This window comes from Nicotiana tabacum, chromosome 16, assembly GCF_000715075.1.
Source record: "Nicotiana tabacum cultivar K326 chromosome 16, ASM71507v2, whole genome shotgun sequence".
In the NCBI taxonomy this organism is placed as follows: domain Eukaryota; kingdom Viridiplantae; phylum Streptophyta; class Magnoliopsida; order Solanales; family Solanaceae; genus Nicotiana; species Nicotiana tabacum.
In genome coordinates this window covers 88,312,510-88,323,106 of record NC_134095.1, presented here as the reverse complement: position 1 = coordinate 88,323,106, position 10,597 = coordinate 88,312,510, and positions in this window count along the sequence as shown.

The following is a 10,597-nucleotide window of genomic DNA, read 5'->3' as shown; positions in this document are numbered from 1 at the left end:
TAATTCAAAGTAAATTGGGATAAAAGCTTCGTAACATTTGACCTAAAGTTTAAGTAAAACTATGAACCTAAGTTTGCGACAAATTTTGTTGACTTTTGTTTCATAACTCGTTTAACTTCAAGACCTATGATAAGGATATTATATGATTCAAATACCTTAAAACACGACCTCTTGAGTGTATTAATCACCTCTAACTTTACCCGAAAATACGGCTGACAACATCCTTGATTCGTTTAACTTCTAATACTTATTAACCACCCTTATACACCTTTATATCATTTAAGACCAAATGTATTAACTTATTATAATCTCAAAGATAATCTCTTCTTGGATTTACATTGACTAACTCACGGCATGAACTAACATATGTGAATATGGGTTGTAACATGTTGCATGTGTAAATATGAATAATTACGATAGCATGGACAGCTCACGTGCAAACACCTCGACAATCCTCTCAACAATCCCATATGTTCCAAAAGCATAACAATATAATATAACAACTTGCACCACATGTGCTCATAAACTAGAACATTTCCATAACGAAAATTCCACTGCCATAACCACACATAGCCCATGGCTCAACAACACCAAGTACAATGCGAAAAACAATAATATGCGGATACCACAAGTAAATCAACACAAGAATTACAACAATAAAGTTAAACGGAAGGATAAGCTCAACAATAAAAGACATAACTAATTAATGACTTCAAGTAAGAGTAGTTCGGCAATAATAGAGATAATATGTAACATCGAATTCAAACAAGAATAATCAAATATTGAAGAGATAACCATAACAATGCTTTCAAAGAAGAATAAATCAACTATAAAAGAGACAACATGACAATAAAGAGGAAACAACTTCAATTAAAGCATGTATGAGTATTTTTGGCAATATAACATGAACCAACAACTTCAAATAAGGCATATAAGAGTGGTTTTAACAATGGAGAAGACAACATGATAGAGCAACTTCAACTTAGTATGCATAAGAAACCTAAGAGTCTAAACCGGTCAAATTTCCTCATATAAGTATATGTACACACTCGTCACCTGAAGAAAACATCTTTCACGTAGTTCAAATAGTGCAATCAAAGCAATCCTTATGGGGGCAATTCTCTCACACAAAGCTAGGCAAGATACTTACTTCAAAAGCCCTCAATCACTACTCAAAATAGATTTTCCTTTATAATTCACCTCCACTCGGCTCAAATATAACAAAATTGACTTAATTACATCAAATAATGCAAGAGAAATCAATTCCAATAAATAGAGCTATCATCTTTGCACAATTCCTCAAAAGTCAACATTGGGCCCACCCAGTCAAAACCTGGGTCCAAGGGTAGATTCCGATACCCATAACCCCACGAGTCTATATATGTTTTTTGTTTCAAAATTTTAGTCCAAATTGATTCTCAAAACTCAAATTCTCATTTTTCAAAACTTAGACAAAATTTCTCAAAATTGCACTTTGATTCTCACAAATTTGATGTTAAATCAAATATATAATCTTGTAAAATAATTGAAAATTGGTCAAAATCACTTACCCAATGATTGTAGACTTAAATCCCTCTTCAAGCTCGCCTTCTGCCGAGTCTAGGAATCAAAGATATGAAAATGCGACTAAAATCTCATCACTTGGCTTTTAAATGGAAAGAATGATCGCAAAAGCGACACTTCTCACACCCCTACTGATGTTGCAAATGTGATGATATCATTGCAAATCCGAAGGTTGAACATATCGCACAAGCGACCTAATGATCGCAATTGCAAAAACAAACAAAATGTTCCCAAATGCAAATCTAGAAGACCGCATCCATTCTCGCAAATGCAATCTCCCACCTCACAAATGTGAGTTCCGAATGCAAACAAATTCTCGCGATTGCATGACCTACAGCTCTTGTTCAAAACCAGCAAAACTAAAACTTTTTCAAACACTCCAAAATGCGTTCGAAACTCACCCGAGCCCTTGGGACTCTAAAGGAAACGTCAACACAAGTCCAAAAACATAATACAAACTCGCTCATATGATCAAAACACCAAAATAACATTTGAAACCACATATCGGGCCTCAAAACACATGAAATCTTGAATGAAACTCAAGAACTTCTAAAAACACAACCGCATATCTGATTCATATCAAATCAACTCGGAATGACGCTGAATTCTGCAGACAAGTTCCAAATAGCAAACTAGACTTATTTCAAGTCTCAAAATAGAAATCCAAACATGATAACTATAAAGTCAACCTACAGTAAAACTTAACAAAATTCTAAGCCTTTAAAGTACCAACTTTCAGCAAAGCAAACCAAATAAACCTAGGGACCTCCAAACTCAATTTCTGTCATACGTCCAAGTCCAAAATCAAGATACAAACCTACCAGATTCATCAAAAGACCGTCTTGGGTCGTTTTCACAAAAGTCAAACCTTGGTCAATATTTTCAACTTAAGCTTCTAAAATGATAATCACTCATCCAAATAAATCTCGGAACATTTGAAAATCAAATTCGACCATATAAACTAATCATAATACACAATATGAATATACTCAAGATCTCAAACCATTGAATGGAACGCCAAAGCCCAAAACAATCAGTCGGGGCGTTACAATATTATTGTAAATCATGTGTTAGAACGGTTTGATGATCAGAACTTTCATTGCTTTTTCCTAATTGCTTTCACTTGTATTTTATCTGTGCTTTAATTGTTTTGTTGTTTTGTCACATGATTACATTTTATTACCATTTATTTATTTATTTTTCTTTCTGTTGTTAGATTTATTTTGATATATTGCACAAGTTACTCTATCAGTGAGTGTCTTAACTTGAATCTCGTCACTAAACCTCCAAAGTTAGTGTTGATACTTATTGGGTACCAACTATGGTATACTCATACTACACTCCTAAATTTTTCTATGTGGAGATACAAGTCTTAAAGCTAGTATATTCAGGCAGTGAGAGCTTCCTGATCGCGAGGATTCAAGGTAAAGCTGCTTTATCGTTGTAGTCCCTTGGAGTGCTTCCTTTATATTATTATTGTCAATTTTCTATTTGAATAGTATTATATTGTGAGTTGTATCTATGTATTCAGTAGTGTTCGTGACTTTGTACTACCAAGTCATAACACATTTATTTTCGTATCTATATTAAACCATATTTTCATTATGTCATATTTACTTGTTTAACTTTTTTAAGTAATCAATTTATGTAGTTTTAGAAACTAGGTGTCATCATGATCCTTAAGGTGATATTTTGGGTCGTGACAAGTTGGTATCTAAACTCTAGGTTCATAAGTTCTACGAGTCACGAGCAATTTTAGTAGAGTCTTTTGGATCAGTATGGAGACAGCTTGTAATTATCTTCAAGAGGTTACAAAACTATTAAGAAATTTCAGTTCTTTAATTCCTATCGTGTGAATTTATTGATTTCTAAGTGTGATCCTTTGTATTTCTGTTCTCTCATTGATAGTGAGGAAATGCATTTCTTGATTAGCTGAGCAAACACCTATGCCCCTTGCTAGAGTCGCGAGACGCAAGGGCCGAGGTAAAGGCCGAGGAGGGGCACATGCTATAGCTAGAGCAGCAGCCAAGGAGCCACCAGTAGCTCAAATTAGGGAGAAGGCACCTGAGATGCCTGTTTCTACCCTAGGACGTTAGGAGACTTTAGCGCACTTTCTGAGCATGTTTGGTAATTGGCTTAGATGATATTGATCCCTGTTGTACCAGCTACTTCATACAATGGGGGAGAAGCTTAGACTCTCACAGTCTATACTCTAGGACAACGGACTCATGTTGATCAGGTTTCTGGTGTTATGCTAGAACAACCAATGGTTATGGTTTAGACTGAGGTTAGTCCAACGGCGTTAGAGGTTGTACATAAGAGGTTAGAGTGGTTCAAGAATTATCATCCTCCTACTTTCGGTGGCGTAACTTGTGAGGATGCATAGAGTTTTTTTGGATTAGTGTCACCGTATTCCGTGTACTATGGGCATAGTTGAGGTGAGAAGGTCTGATCTTACTATTTTCCAGCTGACGGGGTCAGCATATAGATGGTGGCAGGATTATTGGGAGAGTGGTCCAGTTGACGGAGCGCCACTTACTTGGACTCAGTTATCTGATCTTTTTTTAGGGAATTTTTTCCACATATCCTCAGGGATGCGTGGCACACCGAGTTTAAGCTGTTGAGGTAGGGGACTATGGTCATGTGGGGTTAGTGAGTTATCTCATCATACACATTTTTTGTTTCTACTTTTAGAGAGAGAGTCCACAGATTTATCAAGGGGCTCAATTATGGTCTCAGACTTGGGATGACATAGGAGGAGATTGATACTCCATTTCAGCAGGTTGTGGATATTGCTAGGAGGTTAGAGCGTATCCGAGGTTAGGATAGGGAGGATAGGGAGGCCAAGAGGCATCGAGATCCTAGAGGATTTTAGTGGATTCTACTCTTCAGCTCTGACCCATCATGGAAGAGGCTCTATTAGTCTGCTAGTTCAGTCTGCACTTGAGGTTACCGTAGTGCTCCAGCTAGCCAGTGACCCTAGGATGCTCGTATTGGACAACCATTCTTCAGTGTGCCTACTGCACGAGGTTCCCACATCGATTATTCCAGTCATCCAGCATAGACTTAGCACCTGCACCCAGGCTCGCTGAGAGGTTGTCATGAGTGCGGAGATACTAGGAATATTTTGAGAGATTGTCCTAGACTCCGGAGATGTGGGATTAATCATAGTACTTAGCCAGCTAGAGGTAGAGGGCTTGTGGTAGAGGACGTCCTAGAGGGGGGCGCCAGGCCCGTTGTTGGGCTTTTCCAGGTTGGCTCAAGGCTATTGCACCAGATGATGTCATTATAGGTAGGGTTCTGATTTGCCATAGAGATACATCAATTTTGTTTGATGTGGGTCCTATTTATTGGTATGAGCCATCCTATCTTGCTTCATATATGAATATGTTTCATGGTTCTTGTGCTTTGTTTATGTGTGTATGCCATTGAGAGATTATACTGTGGTAGACTGAGTCTATAATTTTGGTTTGTTCACTATTGAGGGTTATGAGAATAGGATGAATTTTTTGTTACTTAATGCGGTAGGCTTTGATGTGATTTTTAGATTATTTAGCCAGGGCTTGTGATTTTGTTCCACGGGGTGAGTTAATGAAAGGTTTTTGGTTGGTGTGATATCTATTCTACTTGTGATTCAGAGTTGAGAATGGTATCCTTTTGTTTTCATGTGGATCAGTATGTTTGGACTGGGCTACATGTAACGATGGAGTTATGTTAGGATGATATTCTTTATAAATAGTTTGTATGTTTTTTTCTTCCTGGTGGGATGGATTCTTAGTATGGCGCAGATGGAGAGTTGTATAAGTTGGACTTGTGGGGTCGTTCTCTTATATGTTTCTCTTTCTATATTCGATTTACATTTGACTTAATTCTTTGTGGGTGCGGATTGTTTTATATGTGTCTAGGTGGCATTAGGTGTGGCTTATTGGTCAGGCGAGTGATTATGAGTTTTCACATGTTTCTTATATTATTAGCAATGTTATGAAGGTTTATAACGAGGTTCTAGTTATTATGAGGTTATTTACCAGTACCATATTCGGTAATAGGGAAACTATTATGGTCAGACGTGTTGCTATGGACCTATGAGTGATGGGTTACATCATGTGGTTATACCTTGTGCATGTATTCATTACCTTTTCTAGGTGGTTGGTTTCGACACAGCGTGTATATGTGCGAATTAGGTCTTAGGAGGAGGCTTGGGTGATGAGATTGGGATCTATGATTTGTGGACTGAGGTTCAAGGAAGGACCATGATTAGGTGGTGTGTACGGGCTTATATGGATTGAGGTGATGTGGGATCACTCGTGAGTATGTGTATGGTAAGTTTATACAGTGATTTGATGGCTTTGGAACGACTCTTGGAACATTCGAGGACAAATGTATGTTTATGTGGGGGAGAATGTAACTACCCGACTGGTCGTTTTGGAGCATTTGTACTTCGTTTGGTGGTTTGAGGTCTTGAGTAGCTTCATATGATGGTATTATGACTTGTGTATATGGTCGATTTTGATTGTCGAATGGTTCGGAATTAATTTGGAAGAATGATTCTCCTTTTATAAGCTTTAAGTTGGACGCGTTGACCAAGTTTGATTTTTGCGTACTTGATCTCGGATCGGAGTTTTGATACTTTTGTTAGGTACGGATTGTAATTTTGGACTTTGGCATATGTCCGGATATGGATTTGGAGGTTCCTAGGTTGTTGTGACTTGAATTGGCGAAAGTTGGATAGTTGAAGGTTTGGATGGTTGATAGGTTTGACCGAGAGTTGACTTTGTTGATATCGGGTTTGGATTATTGTTCAGGAAGTTGGTATAGGTCTGTTGTGTCATTTGGGACTTGCATGCAAAATTTGAGGTTAGTTTGAGTTGATTTTATATAGTTCGACATGATTTTTAGAAGTTAAAAGTTCATTAGGCTTGAATTAAGGTGTGATTCATAGTTTTGATGTTGTTTGGTGTGATTTGAGGTTTCAGGTATGTCCGTGTTATGTTTAGGGATTGGTTGGTGTGATTGAAGGGAATGGGGGCCCGGTGTGCTTCGGATGGGCTACAGGCCATTTCTTCATGTTTTGGAGTTGCTGGCTTTTCTGATGTTCTGCAGTTCATCGCGATCGCGGAAGGCCATTCATGATCACGAAGTGTATTTTGGGTGATCGAGGATATACTCATTGTTTTCGAGAGTTAGTAGTCACATTCGCGGAGCCTGGAAGGGATATGTTCATCACGTTCCCGTCCCTTGTGTCACGATCGCATAGAGGCAGAGCTAGAAGTGGAGCCAGTGGTTGGCCTTCACGTTCGCGTACGTACGGTCGCATTTGCGTAGGCTAGGTTAGCTGAGGTGTCGCATGTTAGGCTTCAAACTGCGTACGCGTAGAGGATTTTTAGCAGCATATGATTTTTTCTTCGTGATCGTAAAATAAGTCCCGTGATCGCAAAGAGGACCCTTGTTGATGATTAGAACTGTCATTGCTTTTATTTGTATTATTTTGATATTTTATCACATGATTACTCTTTTTTGCCATTTGTTTATTTTGTTTTTCGTTGTTAGTTTTATATTGATATATTGCACGGGTTACTTGATTAGAGAGTGTTTTGACTTGAATATCATCACTACTCCTCCGAGGTTAGTCTTGGTACTTATTGGGTACTGACCGGTGTGTACTCATGCTATACTTCTGTACATTTTTGTACATATCCAAGTATTGGAGCTAGTAGATTCAAGCAATGAGAGCTTCTTGATCGTGCGGCTTCAAGGTAGACCTGCTTAATCGTCGCAGTCCATTGGAGTCCTTTTCTTACATTATTACAGTCAATTTTCTATCCGAACAGTATTATATTTTGAGTTATATCAATGTATTCAGCAGAATTCATGATTTTGTACTACCTAGTCTTGGGAGAATTTGTTGTGATTATTATCCCGTAGGCTGGTATCACCTTTATTTATATTAAACCCAATTTTTATTATTCCATATTTGATTGGTTTAACTGTTGTAAGTGATCGTCTTACCTAATTTTAGATATTAGGTGTCATCATGATCCTTAAGATGGAATTTTGAGTCGTGACACTGAGCATAAAATTCGAAGAGAAATTATACGTCTTACCAGGTTTAGTTATTGGAATATTTAATGCTTGCCTTACATTATAGCAATATAAGTTTATTTACCTTATTAAAATACAACTAATATATATGTTTATAGATCAATATATTATTGGCATTCGCCTAAAAACTGAATATAAAATTATTACAATTTAATAAAAAATGTGAACTCATTAAACGGAAAATGCAATTGTTACAATCAGACAATATAAACTCATCAAACGAAAAGTTGTTTGGAATATATATGTGTGTGTGTTTACTAAATTGTTTGATAGTGTCAGGTGTGGTCCGACGAATTTTGTGGCCAAAAGTCAAACTTTACGAGGGGCCTTAATTTTTAAAAAAATTTTATTATTCATTTGAAGTCTATTTTTTTTTAGCTTTTCTTAGATACAAAGTTGTTAATAATTTATTATAATCAATAACTCCTAATAAATATTTTCCAATTAGCAATATAGCTAATCCATTTAACCTTTCTTGTGACATTGTTGATCTGTAAACTGCTATCTTCAAATTATACTATTTTCCTTAATATTTTTCTCAGAAAATAAATCTAAACCATAAAACACAAATTGATTATTATGCTTTAAGGAACATTCAAGATTAAGGCAATATTTTTTAAAATTTTCAACATCTAGTGATCTTAGTTTATACCGTCAAATAGAAAACCAAAAATATTTTCATATGCTGCAAATTGTTCAAATCTATTTTGAAGTGAAAAAATAGCATTGTCTATTATGTATAAAAGTAATCAACTCTAAAGTACTCTTCGAAAGATTTTGAGATTTCATTATCAACATTCGTATTAAATTTTAACTTCCTATATATCATACATTTCTTACGAAATTTGGGCTCAATATTCATTTCAGGTGTAATTTCCTTGATAGAAATCGTATCAGTTGCAAATCCTTCTTATCTATATTTCTTAAAGAAATAAATCAAATTTTTTCACTTTACAAAACTTTTTTTAAAAGTTATACATAATTTATTAGATGTAATAAAAAATAAGGCCTCCAAAAATATGGGGCCTAAAGCAGTTGTTTTACTTGCTTTATGGAAGGGTCATCCCTGGATAGTGTTGTTTCATTTGTAAACGATATAATAAATTAAAATCTTACAAGCTCCAATATTATTTATATAAAAAGCCACAACTTCTTTATAAAATATAGTATCCATCGATTAATAAATAATCATTGCTTTTCATTGTATCTTCTAATACTGTTAGACATTAAAATTTCTTGATTCGTAAATTTCGAATATAAAGTTCATTGCAAAAAAGGATAAGGATTGTTTTTCATTCATATTTAATTTATAAGTGCTATTTTGTTAAATTATAGTGTTTTAGATTGTATATCATTTTAGTACTCTATGATGAAAGAACTTTCACATTTTATAAATAACAACTAACAAACTTTATGTAATTATTTAAAGTTTTATGAGAATATCTATTACAATGATTACTATGATTGTTAGTCGTCTTAATACAAATGCTAACATTATATTTTGCAGACCTTTAAATGTGTTGATATAGCTCGTAAATATTTAACTAACGATTATTATTAAACTATGTGTAGTGTAAACTTAGCATAGATAATAAAGAGGAGCAGATGGATTTCTACTTTGTTATCCAAATCTTGAGGTTGATTAGTTGGTGAATGCCATGGAGGAGAGGGTCCACCCACCACTTAGCAAATGAGCTTTTGTAGTAGAGCATTATTTGAGAGTTAGAATCAGAAAACAATAAATTAAGCATTATTTGAGAGTTAGAATCAGAAAACAATAAATTAAGCATTATTTGAGAGTTAGAATCAGAAAACAATAAATTAAGCATTATTTGAGAGTTATCAAGTAATAAATTATCTTCGGAGACCTACATCCCAACACCTCCAACCCTCAAATCCTTCCTTTCTTCCTTTCTTTCTTTCTATATTCCAAAAAACATTAAGTACTAAACTTGTTTTTTTTTCTTCTTTCTCAAGTCTAGTAACATGTAGAGCCTCACACACATAATTAAAAAAAAAAAAAAAAATTCTTCTAACATAATAATTCTGAATTTTTGCCAGGTTTTAAGTACTAATCTATTAAGGGTAATAAATAACATCCTGAGTTTAGCCAAATGACGGTTTCTAAAGAAATTAAGCCTTGACTTACTGCACTAATTGTCAAAGATTTAGGTTCCATGTTAACCAGTTAAGAATTAATAAGAATTTAGGCCACTATATAAGGTGTTTGAAATATTAAACTTCAACTCATCAAAATATATATTGCCCTAAGATCTTATATGGTATAACAAAATACACAACAAAAATGATGAAATTAGAATTTTTGGAAAAGAAGAAAGAAGCCCTCCTTTAATCTATGTAACGACAATAAAGAGTGTAAGGCGATGTTAATCATTCTTGGTCAAAGAGGTGTCATGGTTAGTGGCTCTTTCAACAAGAGCTAGTTATAGGAAATGCCATTATTATTATTATTATTTATTTATTTATTTTTAGCAATAGGCTTTTTTCCTTTAGAGCAAAAGCTGATAGACGTAGATGGTCGTTCAATAAAAGGGGAAAAGACAAGAAAGCAAGGGGTAACAGGGGTAGTTACTTGTTTTCTTGCCTTGAAGAAGTATATCTCTTCCCCTTTATTTATTTGTCTTCTTGGAAGAGAAGTAGCCACATTATTTGTATATTTTCACCTTTTTGGTAGGCGTAGCTTGGGAAAACGTAGGAAAACTAAAATACTTTTTCCCATTATGACAACTTTATCATGTACATGATTTGAAAGGCATCAACTTTCTCAAATTGAATAAATGAATGCCTAATTCATGCCATCATTTAAGGGATATAAAGGCAACTTCTTGTTACGATCAATGTATAATTCTAGCTTATATCATAATTTTTTTTCATTATTTACTTTCTTTTGATTATAATTTTCTAACTCGTAGAA